Consider the following 17,408-nt stretch of genomic DNA (forward strand, 5'->3'; position numbering starts at 1 on the left):
AAACAGTAAATAAGTACGTAAATAAACATTATAGAAAAAAAAAAGAGACTGATAATGTCGACAGCAACCTGTTTGGGTTTCGTCGACTCCACAATGCAACACAGAAATTTGCTGAGACGCCGAAAAGCAAAAGCAAAAGCACAAGAGTAAGATGTTCCCAGGTTTCTGTCACCTGATTATTATCTGTGTGATCAGCACTCGTTCCCAGATTATAACTCAACTGGGGTTAGGGCATTTGAGCAACCGGTTCAATATGGGAGGGATCCCTGTATAGACACACACGCACACACACACGCACCCATCCACACACACACGCACACACACACACACACACACACAGAGCAGCTTTGAAAGAAATAGGGGTCATTCTATGAGAGGCTCTAATTAATCTCTGGCAGCAGTGAACCTGTTGCCAACTCTCCTCTCTGTAACTTTAGACCCAGTGGCCTTTTCTTTCCACTTGACTAGCTCCTGCTACAAGTCTGCTTTAAAGCCAGAAGGGAGTCCCCCCCCCCCTCCAACCCCCCCTTCCCCCAGTAATCAAATGCTCTGTATTCAACAATGACCAGTGTCTTTATCTCTGTTTCTCCAGCACATGCTCCTCACTCCTCTTGTAAATGACTTCTCACAGAATTTGGCTTTCTGATCCTTTTTGTTTCTCTCTCTCTCTCATTCCTCCTCACTCGCCGTCACTGCCCCATACCCCGGCGCTCTCGCTCTCATAACAACCCCCTAATCATTTTCCATCGGTAATATTGCCAAATCCGAGAAGGACCACCTACCCCAGAGCCCAGACTCCTTCTCCCCCAGAACCAGTGCCCTGAGACGGGGGGTCAGAATGAGGGACAGCTGGCAGACCTCCCAGCAGCCCCCGGAGGAGCGGGTGTGGGGTTGGAGGAGGACTGGGCTGACCCCAGTCAGATGGTGGTCTGGCTCCCAGGTAAAAAACATCTGGTCCAGTGATGGGAGGGTGGTCGCGCCCACACACACACACACACACACACACGTGCACACTCAAGACTGACACACGCCTGACTGCATGAGTGCTCCTGGCTTCTCTAATGAACACACACTCCCAGACCCGCTGCTTTATTAGTCATTAGGACAAAAAGGTTGGCCCTCCATCAGTGTCCTCGGCAGACGATGGCGAGTGGCCGCCCTAGTTGCTAACAGCTGGCCAGGCCGAGCTCCCTGGTAGCTGAGGCTCGCAGGCGTTACAGGCGGACTGAGGTCCAATTACTTGTTTACTGGTAGATTTACTGTGTGTGTGTGTGTGTGTGTGCAAGAGAGAGAGAGAGAGAGAAAGTGAGGAAAAAGAGGAAGCAAGAGAGTGATTAACACCATTTAGCAACGATCAATGCTGATAGATGCAGAAAATGGAAAAATCCTGTTTATTTTAGTGAGGAAAACTCATGCAGAGGAAAAAAAATTCTGACACCTAAGAAAACACTCCCAGAGCCACCGGGACAATTATTACAAAAAACTCTATTTCAGTGGAAAGTACCCAAACGGCTATTAAGCACGAAGGAATGAAATATGGTCACAGTGGCTACGCTGCGCTGTGTGTGGCTCCACCATTCTCAGGATATGATAAGGAGAGCGGAGATAGCCACAGAGACAGCTGCTGCCTGCTGACACACACATCACCACGAGGCCTCCGCGGGCACTCGCTCCCGCTCCCTCTCTCTCTCTTTCTCCGGGGCTTAGGGGGAATTAAAAAAGGGAGGGAAGGGCGGGAGAGGGGGAGACATTTAGGGGGGAAGAGAGTGATCACTTCTGAGCCTAAAAACTCTTTGAGGGGAAAGAAGATTAACCAATAGTGTCACAAGCAACTCTTCTGAGGTCTGATCTTTCATTTCACCAAACACACTGACACGCATGTGAAGATGAAGAAGACTCACAACACAACAGACACACACACACACACACACACACACACACACACACACACACACACACACACACACACTTCTTCTGATATGAATACATTGTTTCATTAACGACCAAAACCACTGTACCACACACATGTAAAACCTAAGTGTAGAAGATGCAAAGCAAATACTCACAAAGGAAACGTTGGCTAAATTCACAACGAGAGAGAAAATGAGTCGAGGAGAGGAAGTGAAATTTGATTTAATCAAATGAAATATCTTTCTTCCTTCGTGACAGCACCCCTCTGTTGTTTCTACACATTACAAATAAATGTACTCATAATTATCTATTTTGCTTTGTTCAAAATAGCTGTGAGACAGCTGCACATGTGAGATATACATGAATGCTGCCTTAGTCTGGACATAGTTGCACAAACAGATTTTTTTAATTAAGTTTGTTGATGGTGAAACTACTATACATTTTAAGTAAATAAATATATACACAAATAATCAAATATTCAGGTATTACTTTAAAGTAGCCTTCAGTGTTTTAATAGATGTAGAGATTATTTTATGGTATTTTCAACAGCCCTTGAATTAACACTAAGATTATTTACTGAATGAGTTTGTCATTGTCAAATTGAGCAAAAACGACTGTTTAATGCTATTTATCATCTTGATCTGATGTTATGCACAAGAACAAAGAGTTGGAGCATTCTCCTGTAAATTTCTCTAAATTGGCAGATTAGGATTATGTACTTTTATATGGATTAACTCTGAATAAATGCCTGAGCAAAGACACAAAGACTGAATGATTTCAATAAGGCTGCATCTAAATGAAAAAGTCTCAAACTTTTACTTTACCAGATGCAGAACATTTCCACTTCAGTGCAGCGAATCGATCTGTAACGTCTATGCTGACACTGAATGGCTTTTATAGTTTTTATCTCTGAGATGATGTCTTCATCTCAGACTGACAGCATATAAGATTATATGAGGCAATGTGACAGGTCTGGAGTAACCTCCAGCTCAGGTCAGCAGGGTTGTTTGACTCCCAGAGAGAGAGAGAGAGGAGATAGAGAGAGAGAGAGAGAAAGAGAGAGAGAGAGGGAGTAAAGGGAGGGAGGAGAGGAGGAGAAAGGGAAAGAGAGGGAGAGAAATGCACGGAAGCCAGAAGACATCAAGAGCCCTGAAAGAAATATAATGAAATTGGTGCAGATAAAGTCAGGAAGAGCAGAACTTCCTATGAAAATATTTATCATTCCACAAACGTTTGGCTACAGAGGGGTTTGGAATTAATTTGTGTTTTCTTAAGAGGGGGTGCCTGGTGCTACAGGATGGGGAATTCTCCGCAGCTCGGGACTTTTCGGGCTGCTGCTTATTCACAATTTATTAGAGCTGGTAATAAGAACCATGAAGCCTGAGGAAAAGGCTGTAGGGGGAGAGAGAGGGAGAGAGAGAGGGGGAGAGGGTCCCGGGCCTGCCGTTGGGAGAGGGAGTGCAGAAATGAGGCCTAATGTTATTAGGAGAAGAACCACAGTGTTAAATCAAACACACCCGAGCGCACACCTTCGGTATGTGGTCTGAGCACACCTCAAATCCCCCTGCTTCGGACCCCTGCATGTTAAAACACTGCTTCATAAGGAGATTTAGAGAAACCCACGACCCGTCACATGACAGATAACTGACACTGACAAAGAGAAAAACATGCGTCCAGGTTATTAAAAAAATTCAGAAATAAGTGACACTTTTGAGAGCTGGTATAGGAAGCACATTTCTCTCTAGTTTGATTTTGCTTGTCCTGCAACAACAATGTGCAAATCTCTAATAAAAACCCAGCTAGAGGAGACTTAAAACCTAAATTTAGTTTTCAAAACATTCTTATTAAATACACGTTCTAATTGATCTCCAGTTATTTATTTATCCCGTATTTATTATTATTTGAATCCAACCAAATTATAATAATTGCAATGAGGTTCGACATCACATTTCTTTGCTTCTCATCTGTTTATTTACATTTCTTTTTAAAAAGCCACCGGGGGGGGGGCAGATCTTTGCTGCTCACACTGTGCAGCTGATAGAAACGTTCGAGGGGCCGATTTTAAACAGTTGGCAAAACACAGTGGGTACGTTTCTAGTCTGGAGCCATGAAGGGGTCCTTGAAAAATATGAATGCCGGCCTTTGAAAAATGCTTAGCGAGGCTCCCCCCTAATTTTAGTTAATGAGGGTCCCTGCCTGGCTGCTGGAGGGTGTGGGGGGGGAGAGGTGGGTGTCAGTGATTTGGGTGTAATCTTCTGTACTTAGGCCCGAGCTGAAAGTGCTGCACGGATTCAAGCAGCACCAAGAAAAACAAAGGAGCTCAATCAAAAGAGAAGGCGCCTCACACACACACACCAAACACACACCAAACACACACACACACACACACACACACTTGCCCCCCCTCACATCTATTCAAGGACTCACTCAGACACAAATAAGAGATGTGTTGATGGACGAGTTGAGCGTTTTCTGCTTCTGACTTTTATGAATGTAAAGGAGGAAGCGGAGCTGAAAAAAAATATGTGACAGTATCCAAATGTCAAACTACACAAACAATATAAATACAGTCCGCAATTTACTTTTGCATCCCCTAAATTATTTTTTGTTGTGCATTTCAAGATGGGTCGCCTACAGGCCTGAAAGTTCACCAAGCATTTAATGTTTGCATCAGGCCTCTGAGGTTTCCCTTTAAAATATTATCATAACAACAATATCTGCTTCTTCTTATTTTATCAGAAACGTACACAGGACATGAAAATATATAAATGTAAACATGTGTATTCAATATTCTCAACATTATATTTGCATTATATTACAACTATGTGGTGGGAGCAGCTGGACTCTTAGACTTGAGGGAATTAGGAAATTAAATTGTCCTTTTTATGCTTATTTTACCATAATCTTATAACTGTAATATACTCATCATAATCAAATTTTATAAATCCTTACAAGTGGGGCTAGGGGCTCCAAGGGTCCATCTCCCTCATCTTAATACCATGATCTACATGTGAGCATAGAGTAAGCTGACATGCATTAACCAGAGACATGTTCCAAGTTATTTGAATTAATTTGATGGTTCGACCAGAATAAACGAACGAGATAGGATCGGAATCAAGGTGCAAAGGAAAGAGAAGCTAGCTCCACTGCGGGAGAGAGGAAGATCTCGCACTTACCATTATTCAGGGAGAAGATTACGCAGAAAAGCTAAATCCCAGTTCCAGTCGGAGCAGCTGCGTGTCCATGCCCAGAGGAGGCTCCGCGCACTTCTCACGACTGTCCCGCAAACCTCTGGCACGGAGAGCGGCGCTGCGGACCCTCAGCAGCCGGGCAGAGGCGGAGGAGGAAGAGGAGGAAGAAGAAGAAGAAGCGCAGGCTGTGTGTCGGGAGGCTCCGGGTGCTGACAGCTGACAGCTTTCTGCAAACACGCGCACACACACTCTCTCTCTCTCTCTCACATCGATCTCACTTCTGCAGCGTCAGGAGCGCGTTTGCTTTGCAGGCGGTGTGGAAGTGATGTTAACTCCACCAGCGAAGAAGATTTCTGGTTCCTCCTCCTCCTCCTCCTCCCACAGAGCAGTGTGTGAGTGCATGTGTGTGTGTGTGTGTGTGTGTGTGTGTGTGTGTGTGTGTGTGCACCACCCCTCCAAATCCTTATCTCTCATTTATTCCTCCTCCTCCTCCTCCTCCTCTTCTCCTCTCTATCTGTGCGTAAAATCTTTGTTTGGTGGAGGGCTCTTCTCCGCGTTTGTTGACACAACGACCCTCAGAACTATTCACTGAGACTGTGTGAAGCTGCAGACTCCCTGCCTGCTCTCCACACATGAGGATTTGTTAGTTTGCGGTAAATAACTCCAGGCTGTTGACTTATTTATCAAGTGGGTTTGTTATCTTTTACTGTCTTTGTGTGTGTGTGTGTGTGTGTGTGTGTGTGTGTGTGTGTGTGTGTGTGTGTGTGTGTGTGTGTGTGTGTGTGCGTGTGTGTGTGTGAATGTGTGTGTGTTTGTGTCCCAAAGACTTACATTCCTATTTCATTGTAATGGGTATAAAACAGTTACTCTATGTCAAATGAAGGTGCTAATATGACAAACTTGAAATACTCCATTTCACATCAACACCTTGCTTTCAATAATGTATTATACTTAAGTAAAAGTACTTTAGCATTTTCAAAATAAGATAAGGTAAAAATCCTGTGATATTGCATGTGGGAATTTATCATACAGCAGCAAATGAGATAGGGAAAATAGAAACATCAGAAAAAGTAATTCAATATAATGTGATTAATATAAAAATAGAAAAAGGATGTACAATGTAAACATGACATATACATGTGAACAGAATATATACAATGTGATAGGATTGCACGTAAGATACCTAACATTGCATATACAAAAAAATGAGTATAACCTGAGGGAGATATATTTGGTGTTTGTGGTCCACAGTGCTGGCTGTACAGTGCACATATAACTTTGAATGGTAAAATAATGAATTTGCAGTATTGAAATAAATCATTTTAGAATCTCAGCGTTGATGTGAAACTATTGTTTTCAAATCTTACATATTGTGTTGGATAGTTGGCTAATGAGGAAGCATTGATAAGATTTCAAATCCTAATCTGCAAAGTTATTGCAGGTCGAATTTTTTTTTTGAATTGAATATAAATGTAAATTAACATAACAGGCAAATACAGAATGAGTTTCTTAAATTAGGGAACCTATAAATCTTGATCAAATGTGTTTTTAAAGTGTTATAAATATTATTAAATATTCTCGAACTAGAAACTAGGGGGGGGGGGGGGGGGGGGGTGAAAGCTTCATACTGTGGTATAACCTCAAATTATTCCACTATATCAGATATTTTCTCTTATTTTGATTTACTCATCTTAAAGATCCCAAATCCTCCACAGATAATCTGACATCTGGACATTTGTCTTCTACAGTAAAACTTTTACATTCCTCCACTTTCATTTAAATCATCCAACCCCCCCCCCCCCCATTTCTACATCCATTATCATATTCTGATATTTAACCCTGTAGGCCTGCAGCATATCACCTGCTCATGGTGGTGTATGTGGGAAAAGTCAAAGATCTTTCAAGGTTACCAAAACAGGTCATGTGGGTTGAGTTTAAAAAACAACCGCTGAGCTGAAGAAAAGCAAGATTTGTCAAATCTGTCTGCTGGAGCACAACCATCATATTCCCCCCCCCCCCCCCCCCCCCCATCCCGAACGTTTCCCCGAAGGCACCACGCAGGTGTCTCATCCTCTGCCTCTGTGTTTGTTCAATATAACGACAACATATATGTGTGAGTGTTTGTGTGTCTGCTTCATATGTGCCCGACTTTGTGCCATTGTCTCGTTGTGTATTCTGTAACATGAGGCAGAGTGCGTTGGAGCTGGGAGCCGTGGCCCAGGAGGAAACAGGTTCTCCTGAGCGGGGGACAACAGGATGCCCCGGGTGACTCCGTCTCCACACCCGCAGACATGGATATGTGAGGGCACCTGGGGGAGATTCGTGCTACTTCACATCTGGGCCGATGTCTGCATCGCTGACCTTTCCAAAATAAAAGAAAAGAACATCCTCCAGGGTGATATGGCTTTCAAACACGCTGGATAACAACACGTGTCCTGTGTGAAAAAAGGTTTTAAACAATGTGTCAGGACAGAAGCAAAAACAAGAGACAAGGAGATGGAGGAACTTCCTGCTGCTACATTAGATCTAATGAGTCCAGAAATCTCTGTGTGTCTGTATGTGGAGCAAATATCTCGAGAACCGTTCATATCATCGGTTTCATACTTGCCATATGTTAAGTCAATTAACCTTTCATTCCTTAAGATAACTCTAAGATTAGTTAGTGGCCCAAGAATGAATTTGTTGCTATTTGGACACGTCGGGGCACTCGTTGAAGAATAATAAACTTTGAATATAGCAACTCCAGGACTCATCAACATTATGATATTGATCAAGACAACAGCGGGCTCACGACATTGGCCTGTTCACCACGACGGGAATGAAAGTGACTCAGTTCTGCATTCTGCATTCTGCATTCTGCATTCTGAGTCGAGCTTCACAAAACTTTAAATAAACGGGTGAGCAGCTCTTTGTGCAGCGGGGGTGGCGAAGGCTTCAGGGTTCTGATTGAGTCCTGAAGTCGGTGTTTACTCGCAGCGTCTCAATCGCTGGAGGTCACTTTTACAGTTTCACAACGAAACTTGCAACCAGTATCACCACCGGACAAGAAAACAGCCCATTCCAAACAGACAAGCTTAGAACATGGGGCACTACACTCCTATTCCGTAAATATCTACAAATCCCAACAAGCTACGGGCCTATTTGAGGAGAGCACATCTTCATTGCCTGGGTACAACTAGTTGCTGGGTTAGAAGCCTCCCTTTAATACAAACAAAATCCACTGGGTGCCTCGAATCATCGCCCCTATTTCCCCAACTGTTCTTATCAGGAATATCTTCAGCTAGTAATTTCCTACTTGAACAGGAATTCTTTCCAAAATCCCCTGAAGAATGTGCCTGGACCTGTTGCTTTTGGCACTTGTCAGCTGTAAGAGTGATGGTGTTGGTAATAAGGAGGACAGGACATTTTGTAGTCGGGGGGGAAATGATTTAGGGCCTTCAGTCGGTACACAGTGAGCGTGGCGTGATGCAACAGCAGAGCACGCTGGTTTTACTGGGACTGCTGTCAGTGGACGGACTGGAATCTCCGGCTGAGTGATGACAATGATGAGTCTGGAGAGAAGCTTTGGAGCATTGGCCCGGAACACAGATCACTTCAACCCTGTCGTCGGTTTGCGGTTTGCTCATTAGTGATTTGTGTTTGATGACTGTGCTCAGGGTAGTCATCAAACATTCTCATAGTGAGATGTTAGTGCAGTGAAGGGAGAGGTAAGGCTGAGCAGGTCATGGAAGGACATTTCTGGCTGTTTATGACATAACTACACGTTTCCTCGTCAATGTTATCCAGGAAAATGTTTTTTGTGGTCACACAGATGTCTACTTTTTGATCCAGTTCTTTTCTGGGGTAAATAATGTCTTTAAAAGTTGATCTGACCTAAGATTTGATTCGTCACTGCAGAGTGAAGACATCAGTGGATTCAAAGAAAAAACTTTCTCATCAGTTTAAATAGGTTTTTCCTCTGTATGTGAGGAGCTGAACTCAACTGCCACTACACTTACATGGACAAAATCTTAATTCTCTGAAATGTGATGAATCCGGGCAAAATATGAATATACTGTACAGATGTTAAAAATAGAGTGTGTTGTTTTTATTGGCTCTTTTATGATGAACAGCTCTGATCTCATCAACGGAGTGAATTGCTATGTCAACGACCGTATTTACACAAATGTTTCCCCATGTTGTTGGTGAAAGGAAAATTGCGCAATAACCCACTGGAAAAAAAAACTCCTGTGTTGTGACATTGCAACACCGAGGTAGAAAAATGACAGTGACTCTGGGAAGTACCGTGACCCAGACGCCATGAACCAGCGCCTCTGGTTCAAACAGCAGGCGGGCGGCCAGGCTCCCTTTCTTCCACTGGAATGTGTGCTGGAGAAATAAAAGCTGCCATTGTCTCTCTCTTCCTCCGATGGCTTCGCCTGGCTGTCTGTGGATCCTCCTGCCAGCTGGCGGTGTCCTCTGACACAGTTACTGTCACAGTGTGTCATCGGCGTTCCTCCTGTCGTGAGACGGGAAAGGGAAGGGGTGCTCCCGAGTTTGCTGCAGTACTTTTTAATTATAGAGAAGAAGAAGAAGAAGAAGAAGAAGAAGAAGAAGAAGAAGAAGAAGAAGAAGAAGAAGAAGTCAGCAGGGCAGGGATCTGACTTGAACGGCTGATTGAGTGTTAAAGTTTAACTTTACGTTGGGTGAAACATTGACTTGAAATGTCACAGTAATAATTCATCGATTCTGAGAAACCCTAGAAAGGGAAAGTGAGAGAGGGAAGAGGTCTGTAAGCACCACATCTGCGTTTAGATGAATCCTCGACCCAGCCTGCAAAGCATAAAGTCCGTTTTGACTCTCAACCTAAAATCTTCCTTCTGTGACTCTGACACGTCCTCAACATCTGTTCTCTTGCTGATTTTAGGTCACATCTCCATCTTCCTCCTGCAATTTCATTTTTTTTTTTGTGCCAGTCACTTCCTTCTACAGCCTGATTTTTCTTTTCTTTAAGTAAATAAATAATTAGAAAGAAGCAGTCATTCACTTATTTTGACACTATGGCAAATAGTCTGTATTTACAAAGCACTTGTCTAGCCTTGATTAACACTCAAAATACATTTTAGTGCAGTTTTTCCATTCACCCATTCACAAAGTTCATCTGTGTGTCGCACTTTCTCCATCACACATCAATCACACACTGCCAACACAGCTTTGGGGTTCAGTGCATTGTCGAAGTGTAGAGCGGAAGAGCCTGGGATCGAGCCACCGGCCCTCTGATCAGTGGACGACCCGCTCTACCCCCCTGAGCTGCAGCCATCCTACAAACAGGCTATTTTATTGTTAACTTTTCACCAACAAATATAAGAGAAATGTAGGAGAAGAATACGAACACGATCTGGAGTGAGGCTCTTGTTTGTGTTCTGAGGAACAAATGGCAATGATCACATGTAGTGGACTCTGTTAGGTGTCTGTCCCTGTCCACCCTGTTTACACCAATGCATTCTTCTAGAATCACAGATGGGTGAAGTAAAGTGTCGGGTTAAAACTTCCTTCTTACAGAAGATATTCCGTTTGTTTTATATTTGGTGTTTTGATGACAGATGGTGAAGAGAATCTAACCTGTTATCTCTGGAGCCTCAGCATGACTCTTATTGTTTTGATTACCATCTGTTCATCCAGTGAACCCTCATGCTCCATGTGCAAACACCTCCAACCATTGTAATTCTCATTTGTTCAAGTTTTACCCATCTGTATGAGAATGTTTTCTGATCATAGATGCTCTCTACTCTTTTATTCAGAGGACTATTCCCACCCCACTCTTCTACATTTGTTTTCCCTTCCCTCTGTCTCTAATAAACACACCCAGCATCCCTCCATTGCTCCCCACAGGGACCAGTGATGGAGCAGCCCTCCCTCCCAGTGAGACAGCCCTCACCCATGCTGGTTATACGTTGTGAGTGTTATTTAACTGACCCTGGCCTCTAACCGAGCAGCCAAGAGGCCCCTCAGGAACACACGCACGAAAAGGGAACGTTTTGTTTTTTTTTCACTACGTGATATATTGCAGATCACAATTTGACGGAACAATCCAAATGCTGATAGTTTACAATCAAAGTTTATTGCTTAAAAACGCAGGACAACTGGTTCCGATTCCTTTTTCCGAACAGCCAGCCTCTTATTCTTTTACATGTTAGAAACATTTTGCTTAATATTGTAGATGCATTTATGTTCTGAAGTTTTGTAAATCCTAAATGTGCAACCCACCCCAGCTCTGCATGAATTTACCCATAAAGTTTACTGCTGCATACATGCATACATGTACTTTACACACATATAAATACATGGACACATACAAAAGTACGCATATACTCCCCCTGCACTGTTGCTCTGCACCCCTCTGCTGCTTTGCCCTCCCCAGTGCCCCCCATGTCTCAGGAATGTGGGAATGATTGCCTTAATTTTATAAAGCGCACGGCTTCCTTTGGTTCAATTTTCACCAACGCCATAAAAAAGAACCAGTTGTAAGGTCAGCAAGAAACCATCTGGTTTTGCCATTGCTGGGGCTTTAATGACCAGGTAATAAAAATTCAATTTGACAGAAATTACAACAGATGTTTGGGGCTGTAAGCCTCAGACGGAGTTGGTTCCACAGCGGGATGAAACCCCAGCCTGCAGGAGCTGACCCGCCGGACTGATATACTGTATAAGATGACTTATGTTTGTGGAGCATGAGAAATAGTATTAGAAATGCACATGTAAGTGTGCGTATATGTGGAAGGCTCCCAGCATTAAATTCATCGTCTCTTAATGGTCACTGGACCTCGAAGCTGGGAATACTGGTTAAGTTTAGATCATGAAGCATGGATGTCACAGTGCAGGAGTGAAGCTCTGTTACAGCTCCTACAGAGGGCCGACACGTTAATATAAATACCTGCACAGTAAATACGATCCATTAAAACAGACCTGTGAAAAATACAACCTGTGACAGTGAGGCGATGACTCATCTCCGGTGATTTGTGACTCTGTGGTTTTATGATGTCGCTGTGCTGAACCCTATTAGTGAGGTGTTCATGGTATTTTGTCCCTCCCTGTACAAACTACACAAATTATGACCTCGAAAACCACCAGTGAATTAAACCTCATCTGTTGTCAACAGCTGAACTCAGGGTTTTCTTTTTTTGTTCCTTTGTTTTGTGATTATAATTCGATTAGCCTTGAATGCTGAAGGAATTTAAAGAAGCTGAGATTTGACTGCATTAATATAAACGTCATTAAGGCGTTCACTGGCTGGATGATACCCCCAGTAGTTGTCATTCAATCCCATTAAATATCTCTATTCATTCACTGAGTGGTTACGACTCATCCTCTGCGGCAGCCTCTGGCTTTCACCGATGATCCGTGAGAAAGTGTGCTTCGTCCGCGGACACCTTTCCCACCGAACCCAGGAGCTGTAGCACACGGCATTAAATGTTTGAAGGAATGTCTGAGCGGATATGTGGAATTGAACATCCTCGGGGCAAGTCTTCATTTGACTCTTCTGTCGGTTTTCCCATGTGTACAAACACAACAGTGGCTGTGTCAACCTGTGTGAAATGACTGTTGCATGCTGTGTGAACCCCGGGTCAACAAAATGTCACTTCCATCACTTACAATTGTTATCGGTGCTAGAATAACACTTAACGCCCTGACTCACAACTGTAAACTCCTGTCTGCCTAATGAAAACTCAACTGCAAACCTGAAAGTCAGCTGACGCTCAGATGACAATTGGCACTTGTTGTCTCTGCTGCTGATTTATAATCCGCTCTTGTATGCAAATAATGCATAAACCTCAGACTGCCTCTCTCCCTCCCTCCCTCCCTCCCTCGTGTGATGGACAATCTCCTGAGAAAATTCCACAGCCATTTTTTTTGCTTTTTGAAACCTTCCACCCACACCCCGTGCGGCGACACACAAAAACACACTTTCAACTCTTCCATTTCCTGCGCGCGGGCCCAGAGGTGAGACGGATACGTGCGCACGGAGCGTTCTGAGTTCCCACGGCCGAGCAGAAATCATTGGACTTCAGGATCCGTGCATGAAAGCGCTGGGGAACTCGCTCCACACTGACAAAGACGAGGCGTGTTCAGAGTATTGTGTTTCTGCTCCGTCCATGTGACTTGAGGAATGGTGTGAAATAGTTTCGCAACAACACGGCCCTTTGTTGTGTTGACAATGAATGAGGGGGGGGGGGGGGGACATTTTTCTGACGGAGGTGTGAAGTTGTTCGACGATGATAATTAGTCTTCTGGATGGTTTTTTCCTTCGGGTAATGTTTTCTGCATTTTTTGCCATCACAGACAAAACAAAGTAAATAAAATTGTATGAAACAAAATTATATTTACCACAGTTATTCTGATCAGTTGTCCCTTTTCACCACGTGTCAATCATTTTGCTCTGCTGTTGTCTCCATGAGCAAAGTGCTGACTCATTCACAAGCCTGTGTTGTGCCTGTTGACCCCGAGCTGTGACCTCAGTGTTTAAAGACAAACACGGGGAAAACTTCCTCATTGAGATGAAATAAGAAACGGAACTTTTGCTTCACGGCATTCAAAGCAGTCAGAGAGATCGTGTTACGGATATTGCGGTTTGATGTGTTGACAATCAAGCTATTCTCACTATGTAAAATATCTACGGTTATTATTCATGGTTGTTTAATGTGTGTTCATGTCGACGTGGACTCAAAACATGCACCAGTTTTAGTTTTTTAAGTTTAGCATAGGTTTTGCATGTGCAGTGTTTTGGGTTAAGTGCTAACGTTAGCGCCAAGTATATTTACTATCATCGTATAGCATTTGAGCAAGCTAACATTCACCCTAACGTGTAGCTGAGGATGATGAGAAGGTGTTTTAGGGTCATGACTCAAAGTACAAATAAGAGTGTAGATCTCCTGTAGTCACATAGCTGACAGTTCATCCTTGCGGGAACAAAACTTCCAGGGCGATCCATCCAACAGTTGTTGAGTCATATCCGTCAAAACAAAGTCCAGCCTCCTCGTGGCCTTGGAGGAAACGTCAAGGAACCTTCAGAAATGCAAATTTCTTCAGATGTTGAGATGTTTCACTGGATAAATCAAAACTTCGAGGAACTAGCGGAAAAAATTCAGAATCGGAATTACAATTTGGGTTTATTGCCAGGTAGGTTTACACATATAAGGAAATTGCTGTGGTGAGTTAAGTCCAAACATAGATATAAAAACAGCAGGCAATATATAATCTGAAAAAAGTATTGCAAAATATTATACATATATTATAAAAAAATATATAATAAAGTCGGTGAGTCAGAGACTCACTGGGATAAATCCTCTGGGCACCAAAAATTCACTACATGCAATAGTTGCCATTGCCCCCTACTGGTGACGTAAGGGGAAAGGTCTGTTGGGTTTATCCTCTTGGAACCATGAACGTCTGCAAAAAATGTGATGGTAATCCTGAATAGTTTTATTTCAGTCATGACAAAAGAGGAAACTAAAGATCATCAAAAAATTTAAATTGGTCCAAGTGATGCTAACACTGGTATTTGTTGCGTGTGTAAGAATGGCTGATACTGTCTTTAGTATCTCAGTTAACGTATGTACAATGAGGTTCATTGTCTCCAGACATGTATCTCACAAATATTACATTTCCTCGTGTGTTGTCTGTAATTGAACATAAATCTTCTTCTTACCCTGGGGCCGTTTCACTGAGCGTGAAAAGGTCCATGTCTCTGTTTGATCTCATCAAACTCATCACATCATCATCATAAATGTAAATTATTGCCAAGTGCAATTACACATCCTGCTTAAAAAAGATTATATCCAAAAGATAATACTAGGTGGCTGTCTTACATTGTTGTGAAACAACACAACTGAAGAGAGGAGGGGATTCCCTCTCTTGTTATGCAGCAAAGCAATAAAACTCCCATGACAATCATCACATGAACAGACACTGCAGCTCTTCTTAATGCAAACACACTCCTGACATCTTAAAATACGTGTTCTTTGATACAGAACGGTTCCATACAGTGCAAAGGTTCGTGACCTATCAACCACAGAGCCAACGCTTTTATGTGGGTTTGTTTTGATAATGATAAGATATAACATTTGACCTGGGTACTGCATGATGTCATCGCTGGATGTGCTGTGTTGGATTCCCATGGCTGGAAGGCTAAAGGAAACTAGAGTTCATTACATGACCTGTATGTGCACGTCTGTGTGATTTCTGCCTTTCTATTGGGAGGCGAGGAAAAGGTTTAATCACTGTCAGCAGAAGGAAGTGAGTTGTAGGGTAGAGAGAGTAATAAGATCGGGGTAGAGGGAAAGAAAGAATGAAAGAAGGTCGGAGAGAAAGAATGAAAAGGAAACACATTTTCTGATTTAAAGTACAAAACAGCTTCGGTGCGATAAAATTAAAACACAGGACGGGGGGAGAAAGGACAAAAACAGTCTTTTGATTCCCCTCATGTAGAAAAACCATCATCATCAAGCTGAAGCTGCGTCTCTTCTCATAAATCTTGACACACTCCACAAAGACAACAGAAAGCTGGAAACCACAAAGTTGAGAACAAGAGAGAAAAAGTTAAACATCACAGACACAAAGAGTCCGAGTGTCTTTTTTTGAATGAAAAGGGAGAATCTCTAAAGCTCTTTTGTGGCTTCCTGAGATACACAATCCCCACTGCCTCACAATCTGAAACAGATTTTTGTCTTAAGCCGTTTTTCGGGACATCATTTATTAATATTGCTGAGGCGATCAGATGTTTGTTTACATCCAATCAACAGCGGCGTCTTATCTCCACAAGCTCTCGAGTCTGGTTGTCTCTCCAAGCTGACATCTTCATCGGTGTCTTCTTCATGTATGGCCCCCTCTCTTTTTCATCCTGGAGTTTTTTGTCACGGTCGAAATTGCTAATTCAGTCAGAAAACCAGTGAGTTGGTGTAGAAGAAGTTGCTTCCCCTCTCTGGGTCCCAACAGCCGTTAGATCACGAGAAGATAAAGCAAATAAAACTAACTTAAGATACTGAATGTGGTCAACAGACACGTTTATCCAACCCACCACGTCGAGGTGTCGTGTAAACCTGCACTTAAGCTCTTTTCAGCTAAGGGCAAATATGACGCAGCTTCAGTTAATCCTAAAGTTTGAATTGTGTCCACATCCCTTCAGAAAAAGATCCATGGATAATGAAGTGCAGTTTCACAATATGTCTGACAAATAGGAAAACGATCATTTTTAATGAGGATAATAAACCGACTCGGTCTGAGTCAGACGCACCACAACACTTAATACCCAGAGCAAACAGCAGAGCCGGCGTTCTTACTCAGGATTATGCCTCATTTGCCGTTTCAGCCGTTAAGTCTCTGGAAGCAGTTGGATAAACTCTTGCTTGATGTTTATTCAATAAGGTGTTAACAGGAACAATGTACTTAAATCGATAATTAGTGTTCATTCCAAACAGGACATGTTGTACGTCTTTTTCGCTGTGTTGTTAATAATTTATCCCAAATGAAATGCAGGCGTGTGTGACCTACCCTTGACCTTTGACCTTTCACCCCTGCCACCCAGGGCTTCCACAAAGTCACAGAATCGACTGCTGCAAATCAATGAAACCTGAGAGAGCAGGACGCTAATGGATGATGGGGGAGATTTGTTACTATACTGTACTTTTTTAAATTACATTGTCAGGCTCTTTTGAGAAATGTTAACTGCTCTTGTGAAAGCTGCTATGTGCCAACACAATGTAGATATAATAGATGAATAAAGTATGATCGTCTAATCCCACCTAAGAACAAATGTGCCCACCGCCCTCAGACTCTTCAGCAGCAGTGGAAACCACAGACACGTCACCACAAGCCAATAATGTCTCGTCTCCTACACATGTCAGCGGTTGGGTCATCGTAAAAAAAACTGCACAACACCTGTTAGCAAAGATAACAGGGCCAGCAGACGCTTGTCATGGTTTATCCCGTTCTATACTGGTGGCCCAAAGTTAATACTGGTTGTTCTCTTCCATCAGGTTATAAGAGCCTGATGAAAAGTCGTGACCAATCAGCAAACGGTTGTGAGAATCTTCACCTCCGTCTCTGCACGTCCAGACTAACACGCAGTATTCAAACTGAATCGGGGGTCAGCTTAATAAAACTTCTCTTTTTTGTCAGCTCTATAAATATGTTATATATGTGTATATGTATTTATATTGTCGATTTTATTGGCAATACTTTACATTTACGTATCTTATTGTTGTGTCTTGTTCTGTTAGAGATAGTTTTCTAAATTCTATTTTCTCGTTTACCTGTTAATTAGGCTGCTGC

The sequence above is a fragment of the Pleuronectes platessa genome, chromosome 2 (genome assembly GCF_947347685.1).
Source record: "Pleuronectes platessa chromosome 2, fPlePla1.1, whole genome shotgun sequence".
In the NCBI taxonomy this organism is placed as follows: domain Eukaryota; kingdom Metazoa; phylum Chordata; class Actinopteri; order Pleuronectiformes; family Pleuronectidae; genus Pleuronectes; species Pleuronectes platessa.